Source organism: Mesocricetus auratus, unplaced genomic scaffold (assembly GCF_017639785.1).
Source record: "Mesocricetus auratus isolate SY011 unplaced genomic scaffold, BCM_Maur_2.0 Super-Scaffold_100020, whole genome shotgun sequence".
In the NCBI taxonomy this organism is placed as follows: Eukaryota; Metazoa; Chordata; class Mammalia; order Rodentia; family Cricetidae; genus Mesocricetus; species Mesocricetus auratus.
The window spans coordinates 2,766,893-2,793,993 of NW_024429201.1; the positions used below are offsets into that span (position 1 = coordinate 2,766,893).

The 27,101-nt window shown below is 40.4% G+C and overlaps 1 protein-coding gene and 1 pseudogene across 4 annotated transcripts in view; both read left to right on the forward strand.

Annotated features, from left to right (window-relative positions):
• The window catches only part of Parp8 (poly(ADP-ribose) polymerase family member 8), a 171,725-nt gene that overhangs the window by 54,666 nt on the left and 89,958 nt on the right, over positions 1-27,101 (forward strand). The gene's annotated exons all lie outside the window — the stretch shown is intronic.
• LOC121133086 lies at positions 23,050-25,270 on the forward strand (annotated as a pseudogene).

Genomic DNA, 27,101 nt, shown 5'->3' on the forward strand with positions numbered 1-27,101 from the left:
CCTTCCTCTCTGTAGTCTGAACACTATTCAAGGAGTAGAAAGCTAGTGAGATGACACTGCATCCCTCAGCTACAGAATGGAGGAAAACAAACGGGAAAATGGACCAGAGGTCCATTTGAAACCACTCTGCTACTCCATTTTTTCCCTCAGCCTTTGGCCCCTCCTTGAACCTTTTCCTGAAGTGAAATCTGTACTAGCATTGGAAAGGCAAAGTCCATTGTGAGTTTTTTTTCCTCCAGAGGAACACAATTCTGGCATCTTTCAGATCTGTGAGGACCTGTGTGCATCCTTTTATGTCAGGAACTTTGATTTCAGACGTCACCAGCCTTGCCGCCACTCAGCAGGGTGCAGCCAGAACCAGTCCCTCATCCTCCGTCCATGGGAGTGTAGTGGAGGGCTAGCTGTGGGGATGTAACAGAGCAGGTGGAAGCCATATTGTAGGGAATGTGAAAATTCAGAAAAAATAATCAGAGCAGCAAGCTTCTGAAGCTGGTTATTTTGGTGAAGTGGGAGATGAGGTTGTGTATTAGGAATTTGGTTCTTGTCTCTTCTCCCTGACCTTTCCCCTAATCTGTTAACAATTTGTCCTTTTCTTTTGGTGCTCTCTGTAAGACCTAATTCTAGTGCGTATCCAAGAAGGAAATGCAAGCATTGCCCTAGGAAGTGTGAGATCCACACCAACTTCTAGGGGAGAGAGGGGGTGATCACTGGGGAGGAACCTGTTCAGCACCCCTGAGACTTACCATCTGTGACCCTTTGTGCCCCATAAATGTCCTCCATATGCTCTGGGTACTGAGAGGTCAAGGTTTGAGTTGGCCATGTCCTTCTTCCTTAGGACTGGCCATAAATGCACCTGTTTCCTTCTATCAAACAAAACCCCTGAAGTAAACAACGCCCATGAAGTGCAGGATCCAGTAGTGTCCTCCCCACCTCAAGAGATCGAGTAAGCATTTGTGATGTCGCATCTGATAGATGATTCATTGGAACCTGAGAACTGGCTGGGTGTTTAAGAAGTAGTGAGCTAATTACGATGTTCATTGTAGCCCCGGTGTTTTGTAATTTATCACAGCATATAGAACTGACTTAGTTGAGAGAGGATATTTTAAGTTAATCTTCTCTTTCCACCCTACCCTCCAATCCTGTGGGTCAGGGGAGGGTGATTTCCAGTTGCACTGCTGGAGCCATGTGTGGCCTGTGACTCGGTAGTTCAGCTCAGATGAGTTGTGTGTATGACACTGATGACTGTGTGTGGCTGGGACTGTCTTCATTTCTCAGAACTCTCTAGATAGGCTCCAACACAGGTGCCTTGTTTCAAAAGACAAGGATGATGCACCCGTAGAAAATCAATCATTAGTGAAGAAAAGTTATGATTTGGTAAGATGTCATCATTCACGATGCACAAAATGTAATGACTTAATTTTACCAAAGCTGCATTTAAAATACAAAAACACATTTATTTACTGTGTGTGTGTGCTAGGGTGCAAATTTCAGGAAGCTGGCTGTGCATGTGTCATGACACATGATTGGATGGCAGAGGATAACCTGTAGGATTAAGTTCTTTACCGCCACCTTTGCCTGGTGACCTCCCCCTGCCTGCAGGCCGAGTCTGACCTCTCGTATTCAGTCTCTCCTGGTAGGCTCGGTTACTACTCAGGTCTGCATATGTTTTGTGCTTTGACGTCCTACAGCTCTGTAGCAGTATTGAAGTGTGTGACAGAGCACGAAGCCCACTTTATTTTTCATATCGAAGCTGTTTCCCTTTTCTTTGCAGCCAAGCAAGTCTTGAAGTGTCACTGTGGAATGATGAGGCGTAGCTGGACCGAGCAGTTGTTCTTCAGAACATTTTCCTTTTAATTTCTGAGTCTGCTTTGAAAGGATCTCTATTTGTTTTTCTCTTCTAATTAATGACACTGCCAGAGAAACTGAGTTTCAGGAGTTTAGGGAAGAGTTTCCACAGGAATTAGATTGAACAATAAATCAATTATGATCATTATGGCAGGCTTCTGTGTACTCCCCAAATGCTGTTTTTAGTATAGTTTTACTATCTTTGAGAATTTCATACCTGCATGTGTGTTTTGATCCTGTCCACTCCTTCTCCTCCCCCCAACTCTCCCAGATCCATTCTTCACTCCCCACTCTCCCAGATCCATTCTTCACTCCCCATGTCTCCTCCCAACTTCACCTCATCGCCTTCTTCTTCTCCTCTTCCTTCTTTTCTTCAAAAATAAGCCAGAGTCCACTTTATGCTGCTCATATACTCATGGGTGTGGGGGCCATCTTCTTCATCAAGTTTGTTTGCTTTAAATACACAGCCTGACTGTTTCCCAGCTGCCTTAGTAGGTCTGCTCACGTATCAAGGTTCCAGGCAGTAGAATGAAGATGGAAATGGCCCCCTTCTTTACATTATTCATGTTCAGGTTTTCATGCATCTGATTGCATGCTGAGGAGGACCAAGTATTTGCAGTTGGTTGGTGACAAGTCAGTTAGCCTGGGCTTATTGGTTATGATAGCTCTTTCTCAGCCACTGTGGAACAGCACTTGCCCCAATTCTCTGAATGCTGTGATGGGAGTGTGAGGTCAGCCTTGATCACATGAAACTCCTGAGATTTGGATTGCTACAGTATTTACTTACTTTCATACAGAATTGGTACCACTTAAAGGCTGTTCTTTCCAGGCCCCTTTCCTACGTGCTCTGTAGGAAGTAGCAATGGGACTTGGTTAATGCCGAGTATTGTCTCCAGCAGAGAGATTTTGTCAGTAGTTTGAAGTATAAGGGTTTATGTACAAACCCCATACAATTGATTTTACACCAGCTCTTTCCTAACACTGTAGCAGGATGTGAGCTGTATACTCACTGGAAATGTTTGGGGCAGCCTACCTCAGGAAAGCACTTCAGTTACCTCTAAACCACGACTACTTATGCAGGAGATGATGGGCTCTGGTGATTGTATTGTTTTCCAGCCAGCACGCTAGAATGATCTGTAATGCATCTTGGCAGGAGTGGAAAGTAATCAGACACTATTTAGAATAGTTTACTGATAATAGGCAGTAAGTTATTAATTCTTGCCCAGGTTCTCTGTGTGATGGATGTTCAGATGTTATTCTTTTCTTTTAAATATGGCAAATAGCTTTCCTTTTACATGAAAATACTAATATAGTATGATTGAAATTTCTTTCCTTAGAGAATCAACTTAAAAGTGCCTAATGAATAATTAATTTTTGTTGACTATTTCTTGAAAATAGGATGTTTTATAAACTTTGCAACCTGGTGTAGTTGTGTAGACCTGTAATCCCAGCACCATGGTAGCAGAGGCAATCAGAAGGATCCTAAATTCCAGGCTGGCTTGGGCTATATGGTAGACACTGTGTTAAAAATAAAATGGAAAAACAGAAAAAAGTCTTAGTTTCCTGGGTTCCTGGAATAAACTCTGGAAACAATGGGAAGCTGTTCAGCCTCTCTCAGAAGGCTTTGGTCAAGCATGCACCATGAACCTGTAGCCCCAGAGTTGGGAAGCCTAGGCAAAGGGATCAAAGGTCCTTCTCAGCTACATAGTGAATCCATGGGCAGCCTGGTTGCATGAAACCCTGTCTCAAAACAAACAACAGAGAAATGAATAAATGACAAGCTAAGACTTTGATATAATTATAATACAATATTATTGAATGCTTAGGTATCAGAGACCAGAAGAGGCCTTTCTGTTTGTTTTTCTTTTTCCTTCCCTCACACCCCCTTTCTTTTTAAGTCAAGGTTTTCCTATGTAGCCTAGTCTTGTCTGAAATTTTCTGTGTGATCTGAACTGCCATAGAGCATTTTTTTTCTTTGAGACAGGTTTCTCTGTTTTGTTTTGGAGGCTGTCCTGGAACTTGTGCTGTAGACCACACTGGCCTTGAACTCACAGAGATCTGCCTGCCTCTGCCTCTCAAGTGCTGGGATTAAAGGCATGCGCCACCAACACCTGGCTTGCCATAGAACATTATAGTCCTCCTTCCTTAGCCTTCCGAGTGCTGAGATTACAGGTGGCCCATCTTCAATGTGTATTCTCGAGACACCAAATATTTTCTAAAATTTCCTTTTGAAGAATTTTGTTTCCGTTTTAAGTCTTAAGTCAATGGTATGAAATATCCTGAGGAATTTTTTTTTTAATTTGGGGCCAGCATCCATCTATGTAACATGATATGCCTGTAACTATCAGGATCAACTATGAAAACTCTGGAAATGGTGATTATCTGGTCACACTACATACCTTTCTCTCCTGGCCTTGGAGTGAACAAATACAGCGCAGTGAAATTTTACTGTCTGTGTGATCCCTGATTCTTTCCTCTCACCTCCTTAATTAAGAATGCAAATTGCTAGCTTTTTAGGAGAGGCCTTAAACATAAATTAGAACCAATCAAAGGTATCGCTTTATTTCCTTCCAAAGGACAGTATATATCAGCACAGCAAAAGTGGGAAAACATCAGTGTGTTTATCCTTTATTGAAAACAAAAATTGCTTGGTTCAGAAGAGAATGTGTCACTATTATGACTTGATGTGTAGATGAGTAAGACTCACAATGTGTCAGAAACTCTGATTGTGACACATGGTGACATGCAAAATAATTCTTCCCTCCTCTGCCCATCTGTCTACACTTCATTTCTTTATTAATAGAAAGTTTAATTTCCTTTAAATTTTTTTCAAGAAATATAGTCTAGTTATATCATGATACCTTTAAACAGGCTTCAATGTTTTCATTGATGATATAGTTATACTTTATATAGTAGCTTGTTACTTAAAACATAATGTTTGTGCATATGCTAGCTATAGTTTACTACTTGTTAATGTGTATAAAAATTAGTGATTTTTCACATGTTTATACATTTAACTAGAGATGCCCAAATTGAAATAAAAAATCTTGTATTTGACATCTCACTGTTAATCTGTGAAAGTGTTGGCTAACTATATCTCTTTAGTACACGCTGGGTTGCATTTGAAATCCAAGCATGATTTCAAGTGTTCACTGCTAATGTGGCTATCAATTAAAACAAAATTAGTTGATTAAAAGATACTCTGAAAAATTATTAGTTTACTTAAAAATGAATTCCCCATCCTGCAAAGTAATACTACCTGCCACACTCCCTTGCAGGCATCTTCAAAATAGTTCATTTGCTAACAGTAGGCCTGCCAAATCTCTGCTAGTTTTTCCAAGTTATGAACAGGGAACTTTTGTGCACTGGTTTTCGTGCTTCAAAATGGCACTGTGTTGGTAGCATCAGTTGGTAATTTGTAGTGCTTAAACAGTAGCTACAGTTACTTCCACAATTGTAGTTCATATTTGATTGTTCCTTTAGTCAAGGAGAGGGAAGAGACCCTCACCTGAGCTGTTTGGTTTTGCCTCTTGTTTCTCTGGGATTTTTTATGGCTCAAAAGCCAATAAATGGAATGCTTTCCCTATGGTCAGTCTGGGGTATGCCTGGCTGCTACAAGCTGTGTCCCCAACTTAATGGGAGTTAGCTATGGGCTGGGCCCATTGAGTTTGAAGCATCTCTTTAATTCATTTAGTACATCTCTTTAATTCATTTAGTTTCTCTAAAAAACTGGGAACTTGTGTATCTTTGATTATTCAGTAACAGAGTATGTGTTGTTTTATTGAATGAAATAATTAAATATCATGTAAATAAAAGATGTTAAATAAAAGCCCACTGACTTTTGTGTAATCAGTTCCCCTGACTCCTTTGCAAGTCCCTCCCCACCCCAAGCACATTTCATAAATACAGTTTTACCCATAGAAGTTAAGAGTTAATCCCAGTGAGCAGGGAAGCTGCTTTTTCTTGTTGAGCCACAATGATTAGCACAACTAACCACTATAAAGCATATTGTAGATTGCCAATGATGTCTCAATTAAAAATCCCCTGGAACAAGGATCCATTAACGAAATTGTCTTGGGTGCAGTGGATTGAGGAAGTTCTCTCACCATAGCATAGGAGCATCCAGGAGTAACTGCACACTGCAGTCTCATATAGGCCTGTTGGTTCCTGAAAGTTTATTGAGATGGGCAGAACCATCAAAAATTATGCAGGCTCAATGCATGCTGGTGCCAAAGGCACTGTCATTGATTGTTGAAAGTCACCCCCTGTCTCTGTTGTAGTCTGTTCCCAGCAGGAATCATGACCTCTCTGCTTAGCAGGGAGTCCTTAATTTGGAGGGGAAGTATGGGGGTGGGTAAGAAGTTGAATCTTAGAATAATGCCCCTTTCTAGTTCCTGTAATATTTCTTTCTGTGCAAATAACCAGTGCCCCTAAAAGTCACTTTCTCATTGCTGTATGGTGAACATGACATGTAGTCCCAGCTCAGAACCACTTGATCTTCATGGGACCTTTGGAGCTTGTGAAGAAACAGGTAATTCCTCTGTAGTTACATTCTGTGTGAGCATGCTGCTCTAGTACTTTCCAGAAAATCGCTTTGCTCCTAGCTTCCACGTGTCAGGAGGGTAGTATTTTTATGATCCTCCATTCCTTTTTCTAGATGAGCATTTGAGACCCTCCCTTGTGCAGGGAACTGCTGGCATGTTTAGTATCATGAATCAGACATAGCTCCCATTGCCAGACACTCCTTTCTGTGTCTTGAGTCTGCTCAGTCCCCAAGCCTGGCTCCTGCTTCTCTCTGGCTCATTTTGATGAAGGAGGGGACTTCTGCAATCCAGCTGCTACCCCCTTTCTGTGGTTTTCTTAATTTAGAGCGGGGCAAGTGCTTGGATCTGACCTTTGGCCAGGGAAGATGGAAAGTATATTTTCATGAAATAGTTCAGGTGATGTACCTTCCAGGCTTGTTTTTAGTGCATTTCAACAAAATATGTTAAGGCCATCTGTGGTCCAAGTCCCTCCTGGTACCAGCAGTCCAGTCCACATTCTGTGTTCAAGGAGAAAGGTTCTGCATTGCTTTGGGAAATTAGGCTAAAGAGAGGACATTTGAAGAACAAGAGTGGTTCTGAATTTAGGCCCCACCTCCAGTCCCTTTCTTACGATCACTTATGAAATTTCCTGTTCTCACCGCCTCCAGGGAAATACTTCATCTTTGACAAGTCTCATGTCCTTCTTTTGCAGATTCTTGGTAGTTTTCCTTCAGAGTATTTATTACAATTATACTGTGCATTTATTTGGGTGATACTTTAATTGTATTTTCATACTCGTACTACAAAATTTCCAAGCGTATTGTCCTGTTTATTTTTATCCACCACCTTCTTTGTCAGTCTGGACATGGTCTTCAGTGATTATTTCCTCAGTAATTGGCTGGATGAATTTATGAGTTCCAACCACTAATGGTTGGTGAAAAATCAGTCAGTCAGTTTGCTCTTTCGTTGCTTCTTTTCATTCCACGTCTATCATATTTTCACAGCCTTCCCAGTGTGCATGTGAAGGATTGCTTTTAGTAGTAGTGAGGCGGTTGCTTTGAAGGCTTATGCAGAGCCTTGTTTATTTGCTGATGGGACGTGCTGGGTGGTACATGTTTGAAGAGGAAGGTTTGGGCCTAGAGCCTGGCAGACAGGAGTATGGCCGGCACCTATTAGCTCTGTGCCATTTCTCTAGGTGGAAAAAATTACTAGAGTATTTTCCTTTGAATTCTAATAAATCTTTCTAAACCGTTGTTCTCTGTCCTTTCTTAAATGATGACACTTGTGAAGAAGCTTCAGCTATATTTGCAAGTTTAGGCATTAGAGGAGGATAGGTGGAGGCACATCTATTGGGCTGACGTAAAAAGAATGACTGGAATTTTACTTTCGTGAGTCCATTCATAAAGAGTGATTGCACTGATCTGAATATTGGGGGTTGTTTTGGTAGACTCTTTCCTTTCAGCCTATGCTGGTTTCTGATTCAGGATTCTCTTGCCTCAGCCTCTGTAGTGCTGGGGTCACAGGCTCACTTTGATGTTTCAGTAACTATATCATTCTACTTTGGTATTTTCATGTGAGCTTTGAAAAATGACATCATGAGTTGAATGTGCCGGCACAACCCCATAATCCCAGTACTCACTGAGGTGGAAGGATGTTGTTTTCCTTTTTCTTTGTTTTAAAATTGTTGTGTGTGTGTGTGTGTGTGTGTGTGTGTGTGTGTGTATGTGTGTGTGTGTGAGTGAATGCTTTGTCTGTATGAGTGACTGTGCACCAGGCGTGTGCAGTACCCCCAGAAGCTAAAAGAAGCCATGCGATGCCCTGAGGCTGCAGTTATAGATTGGGAGCTGTTATGTGGGTGCTGGGAATTGAACCCACGTTCTCTGAGCAGCCAGTGCTCTTGACTGCTGAGCATCTTTCCAAGGGTTACACATATTGTTTGACATAGCATGGCATCAGGCTCATATATGTTTTTCATCTTTGATGTTCTGTAACAGTTTCACCTCTGGGGTTTATTAATCTGTTTCTATGTTGTACCCTTGTTTGCCTGGGAATCCCATTTCAAAGTTAAGTTCTGTAATTTTATCACTTCCTGAAGAAAGTATACAAATATTTTTTATTTTTGGCATCCCAGTGAGACCTTCAGTTCTCTTCTGGAAATGGTTGCCTTTCCTTTTCTAAGACCACCCAGAGAAAAAGCAAACCTAAGAGCTATGGTGTGGCCAGCTGTCTCAGAGTCTTGAGAGGTGGAGGGAGGAGCTTCTGGAGTTCAAATCACCATTGTCTAGTATCAAGTACAAGGCCAACCTAGGCTACAGGAGACCCCACCTGATTAGTTACTTGTGTTGTTGTGTTGTTGCTGTGACAAAATATGGTAAAAGCAACTTAAGAAAGGGTTTATTTCAGTTCATGGTTCCAAAACATAGTCCATGGAGGTAGGGAGGCCTTGGCAGGCTCCCAAAGCAGCTGTGTACATCATATCCATAGTAAAGTAGCAGAGAATAGTCTCTGCTGGTTCCCAGTTTGTTTTCGCCTTTTTGTTCAGTTCAGGATCCCAGCACATGGAACCCAGTTAAGCAGGGTTGTCCCATTTCAATCCACCTAATCCCTCACAGGCATGTCCAGAGGTGTCTTCTAGGTCATCCTGTCTCCTCTCAAGGTGACAATATTAAGCATCATGCTTCAAAAGAGAGAGAGAGAAAGAAAATCCAACACAAAAGCAAACTAATGTTTTAATATCATCAGTACATTAATAGCAATACTTTTGGTTTGATAGCTTTTCTGTTAGAATTTGAAAAGATGTATCATTTACAATGGATGATTTTGACATTGTTCTTAAATTTTATGTTAAATGTTTTATTTCTTCCAATTTCACGTTTTTATTACATATATTTGTGCTAACTTTGAAACATACTTACTAACACGATGAGAAGTGTCCATAATGTTCATTGATATGGAACAGGGCAACTCAACTTCGCTGTTTACTTTGAGCTGCCCTAAAACTAAGGAGTTTTCTCATAATTGTAGTTAAATATGAGGGCTGGGGAGACAGGTAAGGTGGTAAATGACGAGAGCTTGAACTGGATCCTGAGAACATACACACTTTTATGTGTATGTTTATATGTATATATGTGCACATATAAATGCTAATATGTATATACATATGTTTCTGTATGTGTGTATGTGTACATACACATATAAAATGTAAGTATACACACATTCATGCATATATGTGTATATGTGCATAGTGACATATTTACAATCCCACTCCGGAGAAGAAGAGACAAGCACATCTCTGGGGCCACCCTGGCCAGTCTGCTTAACCCAGTTGGTGAGTTTCAGGAACACGAGAGACCCTGCCTCAAGGTGATGTCTCATCAAGGATACCTGAAGTTGTCCTGTGGTTTCCACCAGCATGCACACACAACAAGTATATAACCCTGCACACATGCCTGAAAATGAACTCATATATACATATGTGTATACACATACATATACATATACACACATATCTATCATCCATCCATCCATCCATCCGTCTTAGACATCAGCTATTTTAGTATTCAGTCTGTTCCACATTAATGTTCTGTTAATTGCTGATGATTATTCTGAAATGAAATTCCCAGTTCCATTTTATTAACAAAATACTTTTCAGCGTATTTTTGTTGTCCTTCCGTTTTGACAACTGTAAACTCGTGAAATAGTCTCATTCTTGAAGTAGCTCTGCTTTGATGCTAGATGCTTAGAAAAATGAACACCAAATGAAGTCAGATGTCTGCTTTTATGAAAGTTACTCAGGATATAAAACATAGTGGGAGAAGCCTTTTTTCTTCGTGTTTGGTTTACTGTTCATATGCTGCTTGCTGTTCACCCGTGTCATGCAAATGTAAACAGTTATGTAAATGGTCAACTAGTGAAGGGCATCTGGACAAACATCTAAGCTCTGAACCAAGTGCAGTGTGATGTGGGGAAAATTGATGGGCCTCTTTGGGTTCTATTCTTCTTGACTAGATGATGAGATGAAAGACGAATGGTCCCTTTGGCAATATAATTTTATGAGTGGTATAGAAGCACATTTTCCCTGTGCCTTCTGGTAAAGTTACTTTTCTTATATACTTTTCTATAAGATATCATTTTAACGCACGTGCCTCGTTCATCCATCTCTTCCAGGTTAGCTGTCTCAAATGTTTACTTTTTAACAGATAAATTTAGCTTGCCTCTTGACTCAGATGACAATTTTAGTTTTCTTGTCAGCTTGCAAACTTTTAAGCATAAAACGGAGAAGAGTGTATATTACAAGGAAGCCGGGCTTTTCAACATTTCCTGTTTTTCATTGAATGTGTATTTCCTGAACAAAATTTATTTTTGTGTGATTTTTTTTCCTTTCTGATCCAGGATCTCCTTTAGTCCAGGTTAGTCTTGAACTCAATATGTTGCCAAGGGTAGCCGTGAACTCCCACCTCCTTAGTACTGGAATTAAGAATGGCATTGCACTTTAGAATATGAGCAAGGATATTTTTGTTCACTTGTTTATTAATCAAAGGTGAAGTAGAATAGGTAAAGAAGTCATTGTATCTGCTTTAGGTACTTTGTAGGATAGTAATTTTGAGGGAGGCTTGCCCTATGGGCTTTGACTCATCTGGGCCAGTGACTTGTTTTGAGCAAGAAACATTAGATTCCCTCATAGTGGGAAAGAGGTTTCTTGACCACAGTGAGGTCAGTATGAGAAACAAGAAACTATGTGATTTAGGAAGATGCCAGGAGACCTGGCTCCAATTCCTGATGGAATTGGATGTTTCTTTACATGGGCACAGTGGCATGACGGCACACTCCTGAAATACCAGCATTCTTTGGGCATGTCTTAAAAAACAAACAGAATAAAGTCCACATTTATACAGTGAAGGGTGCGTAGCTGGCTTCTGACTTCTCTTGCACTCTAACCCTCTGAAATCAAGGTTGTAATATGGACTTTCTGTATTCCTTCACTAAAACATTTTTGATTGAGCATCAAGAGAGCAAAATTGCAACATGGAGTCACTCCAGTTTGGATTTCTTATTTTACAGTGATTTAGTTTTTACTCTTCTGTCCAAAACAGTATATTGTCAGGTGGGCTGGAGTCTGATGATAGCATAAAGCAGGAGTCTACAACAATGTACAGTGTACAGTATCTGGCTCCTGTGTATATGGGAAAGTCCCGTAGTCTCTTTGTGTGTTCAGGATGATGAGATGCTCTGTTGTAGCCTGAATGGAAGAGCCAGCAGACAGCTCCTGGTGATTTCCACTGTGAAGATGCAGTCATCTAGTAATGAGAAGTGTTGACTTTCCACATATATATTTCTGACTTTCCACATATATATTTCTTGTGTTTGTGGATGTAGGTACTGGAAAGCCTTAGCTGACACACTCAGCACTCGGTCAGGTTTTTATTTATTGATCGTTTTTTCACTATAACTAGTTACACATTTCCCCTTAATTACATTGGTAGGCCTGATCAGCCACAATTTTGAAATACAGATCAGATACATTTTGTCTTCTGGACTATCCCACTAGAAAGTCTTTGAAAATTAAAACAAAGATCATTTGTAAATTTTGCCCCAAGATATTTAATGACAAATATGTGTGAAGAAAACCTGAGGTTATTTCAAGGAAGTGAGGTAATAAGAAATCAGGGCAGACATACAACTCCTTGTGGATATCTTTTTTCTTTAGAGACAGGGGCTGACAGTGTAGCTATGGATGGCCTAGAACTCACTATGTAGAACAGATTGGTGTCAAACTCGTGCTGATTCTTCTATCGGCACCTCTCAGGTGTTGAGATTGCAAGCATGTACAATCACACCTGAGTCATTATGATGTTCATTTTTTTTTGTTTGTTTGTTTGTTTTTTTGTCCTTTGAGACAGAGTAGACCTGTCTCATATAGCCCTGACTGTCTCCAAACTCAGTTTGTACTTTAGGCTGGCATTGAACTCCCGATATTTTTACTATTTTTACCCCTCCAGTGTTATTTCACTTCATATTTGCTTTAGTCACCATGACTCACTGGGACTTTGATGTAACAGATACTCTATTAATTTTCTAAAATACGAAAAATTTGATTTGTGTCCAAGCGCATCTGATGACGGAGATTTCACATCAGAGAGATTCTTGAGACTCGCAAGGCTGATCCTTATCAGTATGGATGCTGCTTACTCATTGCTAGCAATGGAAAGGAAACATTGCACACAATTAAATAAATAACTACTTCGTGATTGCTCCTAAGAAAGGCTGAAATTAGACTGCGGGAAAATAACCATCTCTCCTGTGTGGGTGACCTGATGAACACAAAGCAGTAATTCTTATTTGCAGAAGGCATTGCACATTCCTTGTAATTTTTATGACATGTTTCCATACACATTCAGTGAAAATAGTTTTTAAAAATTCTGAATAGAAATAATAGATTATCAGCCTGCTGCTTGAATGAAAAATTAATTAAAGTATTGTTGGGATCATTAAGCCTATGGCTGGGTTACTTGGCTTTGGAAACCTAGCAGCGAAAGTTGTCATTTTATTGACAAATGCAAGTGATAGACAATAGCACTGACTCAGCAGATTTTCGACACATTTTCTTGCTGTTGTTGAGACTGAACGTGGATAGTGCTTGCAAAACAATGCCTTTTTATTGCTGGTCTCTGGTCATGGCTGACTGATGCCAAATGTGTGAAAAGCTGGTTTCTGACACGTTGTTACTTCAGCTTTCTGATGGGCAAAGGAAAATCCAAGTCATTGATTCCAACGCACTTGTTTCATTTTGTCTAATTTCCTTTTGAGACAATATCTCGATGTGTACTTAAGACTGGCTTCCAGCTTGCCGTGTAGCCCAGGTTGGCCTCCAATTAAATCTTACTGCAAGCCTCCAAGTACTGAGATTATAGGTGTCTCCACCACCCCTGGCTCAGGATGAGCCCCTTGTAAAATTTATTCTTTTTAATTTTTTTTGGCTTAAAACAAAAGAAAACAAGACTCTTTTCACATTGTAAAATCCCAGATAAGATAGTCAAATCCTGGATGAGGTATTCAAATCCTGAATGAGATAGTCCTTTTTGAAGCTCTGAACATATTCTATGATTGGTTGACTTTAACAACATTGTCACATGAAATCAAGTTTTGAAAAATTAGACCCAGATCTAAAAAGCAGCGTTCATCACTGAATGTCTAACACACTAAGGCACAGAAGTTGTGGTTGTTGAATCATTTACAAAATGGCCCATCCGTTATTGACATATGCTCACAATTTGTATAATCTACAAGAGCAATTTGTTAATGTGTGTTACCACATTAACAATGTAATATCTTTATCCTTCTGCTCCATCTCTTATCATATGAGGCTTATTTTAATAGTCAGTATGGTTATTTCTTTTCTCACTGGGTCAGAGACCCCACATTCCGTACAGATGTGGCTCCCACGCTCGTTCACTGTTTCCTTCCGTTTCTTTGCCAATGTCTGGTGAGTTCTCAGACACTGCGTGCCCTTTCCCCTTCTGAAGACTTTGTCCACATAGACATTTCCTTGCTTTCCTGTAGTCTCAATGATCACTACAGCCTTTGCCAAGGAGGAAGGCGAATGTGATTTGCTTTGTTATGGAAACTTTCGCAGGTATTTGGAAGTCTTCATGGAGTTTGTAGTTTAAATAATATTTAACCTAAGTGTGGTGAAAAATGATCAAAAGGTTTTTAAGCTCAATCTTCAGTTTCTGTTTTCATTGAAGGTTTTATTTTTGACCGCATTTGATGTTTATCTTCTTATCTGTTGGTTCATGTGAAATCCAAAATGTTTCCTCATAGATCTTTTTTTGGGATAGGGGTCGAGGCTGGGAACCCTCATGGGGAACATTCATCTTTCCCTTCCACTGTCTTTGAGGCTCAGTAGCCCGGCTGAGAACAGAAGGGAAAGCTTGTGTGGTATAGATATTCAATGGCAGTTCTTCCTTTTGGGCTGTCTCCAACATATTAGGTCATGAGGTCATTTCATGGCCCTTCATGATAACAGGGCATTATTGTTGGTTTGCTGAAAATCCCACAATCATTTCAAACAAATCAATCTTTTTAGTAATGCACTTAATGTTACATAAATTGATTATCCCTTTCTATTCCATGGCATTAGAACAACATGGTTTGTTCTCAAATCCTGTCTCCAGGATGCTAGGGTGTATTTTCTGTCTCAGATTAACTGAAAAAGTAAACATTAGGCATCCTATGGAAAGAGGGGTATTAACATTGCATGGGTTTTGGAATTCCCTGTTTTAGTGAATTTGTGCTGCCAAAGTCAGGACCACCAACGTGCGGGTTCACTCTTTAATCCTGAAGTAGGAAAAGCAGAAACTGAGAAAATGGCGCATTTTTGCTCACCTTAAAATTCAGATCACAACAAAGATAATTAAAGTATGCACAATTAACCACCAGATAAATCTATTCTAGAGTAATGCTATTATTATTCTAGAGTCCCAAGTGTCATGATTATTAATGCTCACTATGGTTGATTGTTATAATGAAAATTCGTCTTGGGCAAACAGATGTCATGATTGAGAGAATCCCTTCCCATCTCTCCCCTCCTCCTCCCCTCTGACAATGTAACCTAGTCACTCATGAACTTGAACTCCTTCTGCTTAGACCCCCAATGCTAGGGTTTAAGGTGAGCACCAGTATGCCCAGCTGTAAGAATGCTTTCACACACTGGATGAGTTGCTTGTGCTGCAATTAGATTCCGGTGTACATCTGGTTGGCTCCTTTTAGAACAAAGTATGTTCTGCAAGTTTTTTTAAATATGTTTGTGTGATCCTCAAATATTGACCATCATGGTCTTCTGTGTGTAAGATTTTATAATGTTGCAAATATTAAGTGTAGTGTTTCCATGATTATGAGCATGTTGAGTTACAGATGGATAGATTTATAAACAGATGACACGACTCCTTTGTCCTCATTTCATACTATAGAGTATAATAAAATTACGTTATCATGGTTTATTTCATGTACACTAGAGGCCAAATTTTTATCCCTTAATCTGTTCCTATGAGTGAATGGCATCTAACATTGTCTAAAATTAGAATACACATACACAGCATAATTGGATTTAGGTTGTTTATCTTCTGAAAGGCATAAAATACTTTTTTTTTTCTACTATGACTTAAGAACCATTTAGTGCCATGGCAAAGGAGCTATATGTTTTCATATTGTGAACACTTTTAAAAGGAAATCTTGAATTGGCTATTTCTGTCTGTCTTTCTGTAGGCAGCACCTCACTTCACAATTTACCCCAGGCTATCCCTGAGTTGGTGGTCTTCCTATCTCAGCCTTCTGAATTCTTTCATGGGCCTTTTTTTTTCATTGTTAAATTTTTATTTTCAATTATTATCATTATTATATTTCTAAACAATTTTTTTAAATTTTAAATAGCTTGTTTTACATGTCAATCCCAGTTCCCTCTCCCTCCACTCCTCCCGCACTCCCCTTCCCCCCCTCCCTCCCACCCTATTGCCAAATCCTTCCACATAGGGGATATCTAGAGTCTGTCATTTTACTCTTGGTAGGGTCCAGGCACTCCCCTAAGGGTCCAGGCTGAGAGAGCATCTCTCTTTGTGCTATAGGCACATGAAGACAGTTTGTATACCAGGGATAGACACTGATCCACAGCTCAGGGCCCCATAGGTTGTCATGGGCCTTTCTTAAGACGCGACTATTCACATTTCACCTTCAGTATCGACATGATTCATCTTTTTGGAGCTCACATGATATTGCAGGGTTCCTGACTTGTCCCCTTCCCTCTCAGCCTGAGAACCTGTAGCTAGTTATGAGACCAGTTTTCTTGTGAGTTTGAAAGCATGCCTTCAAGAGATTCAGTCCTTCTTCCTTAATAATTGTGTGTCATTCCCAATTAGTTGAAAATTGTCTTCAAATCCTATAAGGACAACCATAATTATAAAATCAACTTATCTCATATTCTCATAGAAAAGAAAGGCTCATTCCTACTGAGCCAGTGAAATTGACCGTGCTGCACTAGAGGGAAAGAGCCATCATGAGGAGTTAGTGAATTCTGGTGTGATCAGGGAGAGTGAGTTGTTGTTTTAAAGTGTTTCACAGTAGTGTGCAAAGGCTGTGTCCACAAAACTTAGAAACAGCTTAAAAAGAGAAGCTGTAGGTCCTTCTCAGCTATTCTTTAGAAAACAATTCAAATGGTAGCAGTAATGTCTAAACCGGTAACCACAACAAGATGGCCCTCACCAGTTGGTTCTTCTCTATATCATCCCACTTTCATTGGCTCTGAGATTGACAGTGTATTTTCTGCTGCTGCCATGAGAACTCTACACGGCAGTGTTCCACTGAGATGCATATCCAGATGTTGTCATAGTCAGAGTATTGTCAGAACTTGCCTCTCCCTTTGGGGAACCAAACAGCTGCCTGTCTTAGTTGTTTATGGCTTTGAGGCTTTGCATATTCGCTGGCTTAAGATTAATTGCATTCTCTAATTGAATACTCATCAATTAACTTCATGGCCAAAATCTTTCAGTGTAATTGTACTTATTTTTTGCCTTAATCTTGTGATAATAAAACATTGTTCAAAAGCTTAACGAACAGTAAAAGGATAATTCATTTTAGTAAGGCACTGATCATTGGTCTGGAGTCTGAAAGTTGGGACACTCCCCTGTTGGGTGTATGTCTTCCTCTAAGACTGCAGTCCAAAAAGGGGCAAGAGAGTTGGCAAGGAGGCTGTGGCTTTCTAAAACCAATTCAACACACACAGAAGGTTTGGAAGACTGACATAGTGGAAGGCAGTGACATTTGTGGCCCTGCTTTTTTTTTCTGGTAACCTATATACTTACATTATTTTGCAATCATTTCTAGGTCATAAATTCTATAAAAGTTTAGAATATTACTTGAGACTAAATCCAATAACTACTATACTCTCTATATATCAAATCCATTAAGGAAATATTAAAACTATAGAATAAACAGTATTCAATGTAAATTAGAATGTCTATGTGTAATAAATCTGTAAAGTTTAGAATCTTGCAGGTCCACAAAATGAAAATATCTCATGCTGACTTTAACACTGTAAAAGAAAAGCAATGGTTCATGTATTAAAGGTTGAGAATGAGATTTGATGAGGTTTCTGTGTCTGTCTTTGAGCTTTTCTTCATTTTTTTCATGTAGCCAATTTGTCCTTAGATACACTTGCTTTTGGGTGTCCTAAGGTCATTAGAAGAAACAGGACTTCCTCATTCCCATGCAGGAGGAGCAAGTTATTTTCTTCATAACCATTCTCTAAAAGTCTTAACTGTATTCTGCATGAGCTACCCTGAACCAGCCATTGAGGCTGAAGCATGAAACAAATGCTTTGAAAACTCAGTCATAGGAAAGAGGTCTAATATGCTTTTCCTTCATGCTGTGTGTGTGTGTGTGTGTGTGTGTGTGTGTGTGTGTGTGTTTGAGTGCACAGAGGACAACTTTTTTTGGTCTCTCCTTTTACCTTTACATGGGTTCAAGAGATTAAACTTGAGTTGTCAGGTTTGAAGAGCAAGTAAGTTTATCTGCTGAGCCATCTTACTGTTCTCTTTATTTTTTAACTTAATTTTTTGAGATAGACAATTATATAGCCCAGACTGGATTCAAACCACTATGTAGTAGAGCATGGCCTTGAACCTGTGATCCTTCTGTTCCTACCTCCAGAGTGTGCTGCCACATCCAGATGTATGATGAGTTGGGGATCAAACCTGGGTCTTGGTTCCTGAGCTGCATCATCAGCCCTTGGGGCCCATTATTCTGATTGGCTTGTTCAGTCAGCTTTCCTCTGCTACCTCAGGAGGGGATTTTTTCTCATCCAACATTTAAAGGCATGCAGGGTAGGGAAAACAGGGGAGTGATTTTGAGGAGACCTTATGATGTATGTTGCTGTTGAATTTTGCTTCTACCCAGTCTTTAATTTGAGTGTGGGCAAGAAGTGGAAAAATTTTCGCTGATTATGTCTCATCCTAATGCAGCCTTCTTCAGCACACCATCTTCAGGAAACCCTCTTGATAACACTCAACAGTAGATAGTTTCTCCCTAACTGAATAAGCAGCAGAAAGTCTAGCTGAGAACAGTTCTAGCTCACCCTATGCTAAAGTCCCTTGTTTGTCTGTGTGGATCTTGTGCTCTTCAAGTGTTAAATGATGGTTATTATTTGTAAAATCATTTTTGGCTAGTTTATTTAGCATGGAAAGATCAAAGGATTTATATGTTATAAAAACAAACATGAATGCCACAAATGTAGTTGCTCTCTGTGGTAAGTGTAAAGGCACTCTTTAAATATACTGTTGACTTTTGCAGGGAACTAAGATAGTGTAAAACAAAACAAAAAAATGGCTGTTTAAAAAATAGACATCAGTGTGCATCAGTATTCTTAATCACCTGGAACAAAATGGCCTTTTTCCACTCATAGACTTCTGGGGGAAGCAGGTGGGAGTGAGTCTCGCAATGGGTGTGTAATTTCAAACTGTGACTGCTCTGGCTGAGAGCCATGAGCCTGGGAGGAGATCAGAAAGCCTTCCCTGGAATGGCACATTTTAGCTGACCCGAGGGGTGAAAGGAAGTCCAGGAGACAAAATGCAGTGAGAATTCCAGACACGGACATGGTATGCTGAAGAGCTGGGTCTTGCCTAGGAAACAAACAGGCAAACAAATAAACAAACCAAAAAAAAAAAAACCTCAACACAACACAAGTCGGAGGGATGGTTCAGCAGCTAAACTCTTTCCTGGAAGCCTGACTGATGACCTGGGTTTGATTCCTGGAACTCAAGGTGGGAGGAGAGAATTCACTTCAAAGTTGTCCTTTGGGATGGAATAGGGGGTCGGTGGAGGGCAGGGGAGGAGGGCAGGGAGAGTGAACTGGGATTGACATATAAAACAAGCTTGTTTCTAATTTAAATAAAACAAACAAACAACAACAACAACAAAAAAACCAAAGTTGTCCTTGGCTTTCACTTCATGCCTTTGGATGTGTATAGTTCCCCCCCCCCAATCATATACACCAAGTAATAATACATTAAAAATAGTGAAGTACTTGAAGGGAATGTTTTTTATGTGTATTTACTTTTATGTATATAAGTGTTTTGTCTGCACATGTGTATGCTTATGGCATGTATGTCTGGTGCCTGTAGAGGCCAAAGAGGGTGTTGGATCTTCTGGAATTGGAGTCACAGACGATTATGGCCTGGGATCCAAACCTTGGTCTGTAGTCTACAGTACTTGCTGTTAACTACTAAGGCATCTTCCTAGCCCCCCCCCTTCAGCCTTTGTTTAGTTTGTTTGGCTAGGTCATATAGACATCTTACAGACATACAGAGAACGCAGAGCAGTGGTGTGAGATAAGGGCGACACAAGTAGGCAGGGTTCTATAGGGCCTCTACTTGCTGTTGAGAATTGTTTTTGCTATTCCACAAGAAATGAACTTGGCAAGAACTCATTTTATGTGCCTTAATTCTTTGAGGAATTTGCTCAGATGGTATTCATGGTAGTTTGAAAGAAAATAGCCCCCAAAAGAGCTATTGGGAGGTGTGGCCTTGTTGAAGTAGGTATGGCCTTGTTGGAGAAAGTGTGTCACTGTAGGGTTGGGCTTTGAGGTCTCGTTTGCTCAAGCTATACCCCGTGAGACAGTCTACTTCCTGTTGCTGATGGGATCAAGATGTAGCTCCTCCTCCCCTCTCAGCTTCTTCGCCAGCACCATGCCTGCCTGCAGGCTGTCTTGTCCTGCCATGATGAAAATGGACTAACCCCTGTTACTGTAAGCCCCCAACTAAGTGTTTTCCTTTATAGGAGTTGCAGTGGTAGTCATGGTGTTACTCACAGCAATAGAAACCCCAACTAAGACAGCATACTCCTGCTTCTGGTGTGTATCTCTCTTGAGTGCTGATAGATAATATTTTCCCAATATTTATTCCTGCAACTGAAAATCTTGATTTCAGCTACAAATTTATTCTCTCATATTCAGTCTTTAGTTAAGTTTTGGTATGTTGTGTATGTAGCAGCTTTATGCTGTTATAACCACTGGTAGATACAGGTGTTAAATGGTGAAGGTAAAGACTTGTAAATATGAGTGAATGTTTATTACATGAATCTTAGTTTTGGTTGCAGAGTGTATAGAAGCTCTCTCCCTCTCTCTCCCCCCCCTCTTTGTGTGTGTGTGTATGTGTGTATGTGTGTGTGTGTGTGAGAGAGAGAGAGAGAGAAATAGATAGATAGATAGATAGATAGATAGATAGATAGATAGATAGATAGAGGGGGGATCAGGCTCTGGCTGTCCTGGCTCTCACTATGTAGCTCAAGCCTCTATCCACTGAGTACTGGAGTTAAAGGTGTGAGCTACCACACCTGGTTGGGCTTTATCTTGATGAAATTGTAGTTGTGTCTATTTCTTTTTTTTTTACTTTTAAAAATTAATTAATTAATTATCCCCCAGCCCAATCACATTTCCCCTCCCTCCCTTCTCTCCTCCTAGTCCCTACTCTCAGTCTTCCCTCTTTCCCATCCATCTATTCCTTTTCCTTTCTCTTCAGAAAAGTGCAGGCCTCCCATGGGTATCAGCCATCCATGGCATGTCAAGTGCAATAAGACTAGGTACCTCCTCTCTTATTAAGGCTGGACAAGGTAATCCAGTAGGAGGAAAGGGTTCTGAAAACAGGCAACAGAGTCAGAAACAGCTCCTGTTCCCACTGTCAGGAGTCCCACAAGAAGACCAAGCTTCACCACTGTAATAAATATGCAGAGGGCCTAGGTCAGTCCCATGCAAGCTCTCTTGTTTGTGGTTCTGGGAAAGACAACTGGAATCAGGAGCACCTCTGGAATGAGCTAGAAATCTAGTGCAATGCAAACTCCAGGAATCTATGACAGTGACCTTAGCTGAGACTCCTAGCAATGGGTGATACAGAGCTGGAACTATCTATCTTCTGTAACCAGGCAAGACTTCCAGTGGAGGGAATGGGACCTTAACACAGCCACATAACCTCTGGCCTACTATTTTCTCTGCCTACAAGACATGGTGGGACAGAGGTGGTGTAGAAATTATGGCAGTGGTCAACTAATGACTGGTCCAGAGTGAGACCCATACTATGAGAGGGACCCCACTCTTGACACAGCCTAGGCAATGGCTTTAAATACAAATGGGAAAAGTATTTCTTTACCTTTGGTCATGCTATTTCATCTGCTCAAATAGTTTTAAAAATTGCCAAAATGTTCTGGAAATGGGAACATAAATGATTGACTATCTTAATTTATTGAGTGATATGTCACCCTGTTTTGGTCCTGATGATTTGAGCATAAAAGTAATTGTTCTGCCGGCGGTGGTGGCTCATGCCTTTAATCCAAGCACTCGGGAGGCAGAGGCAGACGGATCTCTGTGAGTTTGAGGCCGGGCTGGACCGACAGCCTCCAGAAACAATACAGAGAAACCCTGTCTTGTAAAAAACCAAAAGAAAAAAAAGTAATTGTTCTTCCCCTGAAGTCTGCAGGAGATGGACAAGTGGTACTTATGGGAAGGAATCTACTCTTCTGTCTTGGTGTTTGGTGAAGATTGAGAGGAACTTGGCCTGGGATTGAGTCTTGAAGGTGGATGAGGTGTGCACTAGGGAAATAATGATTTGTTGGAGTAAAACTGCCGTTAATTAATTTGTGTGTCTGATTTTATTCCTCTTTAGAACTTGTGTTGTCTCATATAATCTTCATAGCAACTCTAAGAGAAGGAAAGAAATAGGAACAGATAAGGAAATTGAAGTAGGAGAGTGCTTAACAGTGATCATACAGTTCACAATGGCAGAGTCTCATTTCAAAGTTCAAGTCCATACAATCTGGTGTGTGTGTGTGTGTGTGTGAGACAGAGAGAGAGAGACAGAGAGAGAGACAGAGACACGCAGAGAGAGACAGAGAGAGACAGAGAGAGACAGAGACACGCAGAGAGAGAAGACAGACAGACAGACAGACATCTCAACAATAATACAAATTGAAAAGTTAGTGTGTGTGGCAGAGTAGAAAGATGGAAAATTATGGGGACATGGGAAGGGAACGGAGCCCTTCATTTAGGAATCTGGATAAAGCTTTTCCCCAGTTGAGGATGGAGAATTCCATCACAATTAATATTTGCTATGAAAAGTGCCTATGTAGAGACACTATTCCTCACATATGAAAATATTTTCTGATAATGTTAAGATGGCAATATGCATCAGGACTGAGCATCTGTAGCTTTGAATGTAGCACTCTTCCTTTCTCCAATAGGTTTTAGAAATTTCATAAGTGAGATTATTACCTTTTGTTTACTGTGAAAATATGTAGGTAGAGTTTTCCTGTCCTGGCAGCTGTCTTCCCAAATAAGTATATAGAGACAAAATTAATTATAAATGCTCTGCTAATAGCTCAGGTTTGTTACTAGCTAACTCCACATTTAAATTAACCCATATTTTTTATCTATGTTTTGCCACGTGACTTGTACCTTCTGTCAGCATGGTATGCCCATCTTGCTTCTCTCCGTCTCTGCTAATGACTCCTCTGACTCCAACCTACTTCCCAGCATCCTTAGTCTGGTTTTTCTGCCTAAACTCTTCCTGCCCTGCTATAGTCTATTCAGCTCTTTATTAGCCAATGAGTGGAATACATATTCATAGTGTACAAAAAGATTGTTCCACAGCAAAATTATCTTTATTTTTATTTAATTTTTTTGTTTTTATAAAATGTAGTTTTATTTTATGTTACTCTGCCGTTACACAGGGCATAACATTTTCACAAAGCTTTTTTGGGACTGTAGTCAATGATTAGCAAACACAATATAGTGGATCCCTCTCTGTAAAGAACAATCACTGGGCAAACTGGACACCATATCACATGTGCCCGAATTTGCATGCAATTGTGTACTTTATTTTCCCTTTCTAGTGTATCAAGAAAGAACATGCATTTCAATTTGCCCAAAGCAATGCTTGTTTTCTGTCAGTAACATGCTACTTCTGTTACAAGGTAAAGTGAATACCAGAGCTACGAAGGCAGGAGGTGTAAGTGAATTTTTATTGGAAACAAAGTTGTCAATTCAAACAGCAGCAAGTGAAGAATGTATAAAAGAAATTCCATGTTGTCACAGACAGACGTAACCTCCAGAATATGTGACGTAGGAGACATTTTGATCTGTGACCCCAAGACCGGATGCATTAAGAGCTTTCCCATTTAATCTAACACTTCTGGATTCCTACTAAAATGGAATATGCAGTACGAGTATGGAAAAGTTGCTTCGGAAAGGAAACCACCAAAGAAGGGTCAGAGAGGGAACGTAGAAATTGGGAAGTTATTATCACAATTACTTTACATTGCAATGTACTACATTTCCATATCTTCTCAGTAATACAAAACACAGCCACTGGCAGAACTGGTTCAGAATACTTAGATACCAAATGTACTGTTAGTCCTCTACACAAGTGTCTGGAAGTTACTTGTGTTTATATGACATGAAGCTATTGATACTTATCTACAGCACACCAGGTGCTGCACACCAGGAAGGCGAAGACAACACAAATCAAGGGATAGAGTTTCCCAAAGCTGCAGTGTGAAAAGACAATAAACAGGTGATCCCATACACATGAATGGGCTTCCTTGCTAGAAGAAATCCAAGTGGAATAAGGAATGGAGATGTAAAAAATTCTCTTGAGGGATGGAGAACAGCATCCTGGATTCCTTTAGTTTTCGGCCCCCTCCACTGCATCACTTTCTTCTGCACTGCTGATGTCCATGATGTTAAGTTGTCTCTAAGGAACTGCATGATGAAGGTGCTGTCTTTGTAGGAATCTTCATTCAGTGTAGCAAGTTCTGCGATGACCTCATCAAACGCTGTTTTGGATAGTGTGCATGCAAGCTCGGGATTATTAAGAATCTCATAGTAAAATACAGAAAAGTTAAGTGGCAGCACCAGGCAGATTGGATGTGTAGGTTGCATCTCCAAGTGGTAGGACTCGCGTTGCGGCTGCGAGACTAGAAGGACTCCGGATCGGCTCGGGTGCTCACGCTTGCTTCCCCCCCATGGAGAAGACCGAGCTGATCCAGAAGGCCAAGTTGTCCGAGCTTGCCAAGTGCTATGATGACAAGGCCACCTGCATGAAAGCCATGACGGAGCAGGGCACCAAGCTGTCAATGAGGAGCACAACCTGCTGTTGGTGGACTACAAGAAAGTGGTTGGTGGCTGCTGGTCTGCCTAGAGGATCATCTCGAGCATTGAGCAGAAGACTGACACTTCTGACTAGAAGTTGCAGCCAATCAAGGACTGTCGGGAGAAAGTGGAGGTGGAGCTGAGATCCCTCTGCACCATAGTCCTGTAATTGTTGGTTAAATATTTAATAGCCAATGCAACTAATCTAAAGAGCAAGGTATTCTATCTGAAGATGAAAGGAGATTATTTCCGGTATCTTGCTGAAATGGCATGTGGCAACAACAGAAAACAAACGACAGATAATTCCCAAGGAATCTACCAAGAGGCATTTGATATAAGCAAGCAAATTATCTTTACTTTGCACAGAACTCTTGTGGTAAGCGTGTTTCTGGCCATCCCACTCTGTGTACCTCGGAAACCACCTGAGATATTTTAATTCCATAACAGCTCTCTAAAGATAACATTAAAGCCCACCTAAACCATATATTTGGACCTTGTAAAGAGAAAAAACACAGTTCTCCTTTGAGAAGCCCACACTTACACTCTGGGTGTCTCATCTGTTCATAAGTGTTTGTCAAGTACTCTTCTGTTCATAACTCCCATGTAAAACTCACGTTAAAATCCCTTCTAATAAACTCTAACCCTGCATTACAAGAACTCATATACTTGTATTCTTCTCCATCAGCTGCCTGGGTCCTGCCGCTGTCTCTGCCCCCAAATAACACATGAGACACTATGTTAATTAGGAAGCTGTGGGCCATTTGCTATGGTTTCTCATTGGCTAGCTCTGACTTAATTGTTAACCCATAACTGCTAGTATATATTTTTATAAAGTCTTATCTTACTGACGATGCAGCCTCATGCATCCTCTCTTCTGGGGATCACATGGCGATTCTCTACTCTTGACTACATTTCCCAGAATCCTCCTCCATTCTTAGTTCCACCTATCTTGCTTCCCTATTGGCCAACAGTGCTTTATGTATCAGCCGATAAGACAACATATACACAGAAGGACTTCCCCCATCACATACTGAATTCCTTTCTGGTGAAGTCAAGGATCCTACTTATTGTGGGGGATAAGAGGCATCAGTGGTGTCCCTGCAGCTTCCCTGACTATGGTGCATAGATAGAGTGTATAGGCACCATGTCTCAGTACATGATATAGTTACTCTGATTGAAATAATTCAGATATACATGAAGACTAATTGCATTCAGAACTCTAGGGAGTGAGGGAGGGAGCTACTATTTTCAAGCAGTATGTCTATAAATACATTTACAGTTGGTATATATTTATTAATATGAATGGAAATATGTCTCATTAGATCAAATGGGTTTCCCTTACTGTATCAGAAATACCTTTTTGCTACTACTTTCTTAAGTTCTTGTTTTGAGACAGGGTCTCATGTAGCGTAGGCTGGCCTTAAATTCCCCCATTTTGCTGAGGGTGATCTGAATCTCAGATCCTCTTGTCTACACCTCCCAGATTACAGACTTAAAAATATTCCTGGGGTGAGGATATAATTCAGTTGGCGGAGTATTTACCTAGCATGTCCCAAGTTCAATACTTAACACTACATAAAATGGAGTGTCAGCATATGGGAGATGGAGGCTGGAAGATCAGAAGTTCAAGGTCATCCTGTGTACATATGGAGTTTAAGGCCTAGGTTACTTGTGACCTCACTTTGAAAAAAAAACTTCTATTCCACTAAGTTTTAAGTTTATAGTATAATAACCATGCATATACAATATAATACTTAGGAGAGTGTGTACTTTACATTTAAAAATTTATCACCCGTGTGCATGTGTGTGTATGTATCACAGCATGGGTGTAGAATTCAGAGAACAGCATTGTGTAATACCTTTTCTCCCTCCTCCTTTGTGTGGGTTCTGGGGATCAAACTCAGCTTTTCAAGCTTGTATGTTTGATGGCATGTGCCCTTACCTGCTTAGCTCTTTCATTAGCCCTCATTTGTTCATTTTAAATAGTGTTCTTCTTATTATCATTGTAGATAAACTTTCCCATTTCCATAGTGGCATAGATATTATAAATGGTTGAATTATGAGACTAATAGAACAAAAGTCACAAATGGAGTGTGGGTTTGTGGGGTCGGTTTAGTAAATTGTCATGTTAGACTTGGTCGAAAGGACAGATGTTTGTCTCCTCTTGTATGGGTACAGGGAAGAAGGTACTCTAAGTCTGGATGTGGGTGGCTGGTGGGAGAAATAGTTCAAGTGCATGAGGGCATAGGAAAACGGCAATCTCTTGTACCTTATTGTGAAGTAAACTGATTTGATGGCCAGAGGACAAGTTGTTATCAGGTTTTGGAGAATTGTCAAGATTTATAAAAGAAAAGAAAAACAAGAGGAATCTGAGATGTAGGTTCTTAGTCTTTAGTAGCTGGTGTCCATGTGGGCCTACATCCCTTAGTGTCACTGGCTTCCCTGCAACTTTTGGAGGTGTAGGGTAGTGTCAAGCATGACTGAATCTACCATTTGGAGCTTTTAGGGTCTCCAGGGGCAAGGTTGGGGCTTCACAGTGAAGGAGGTAA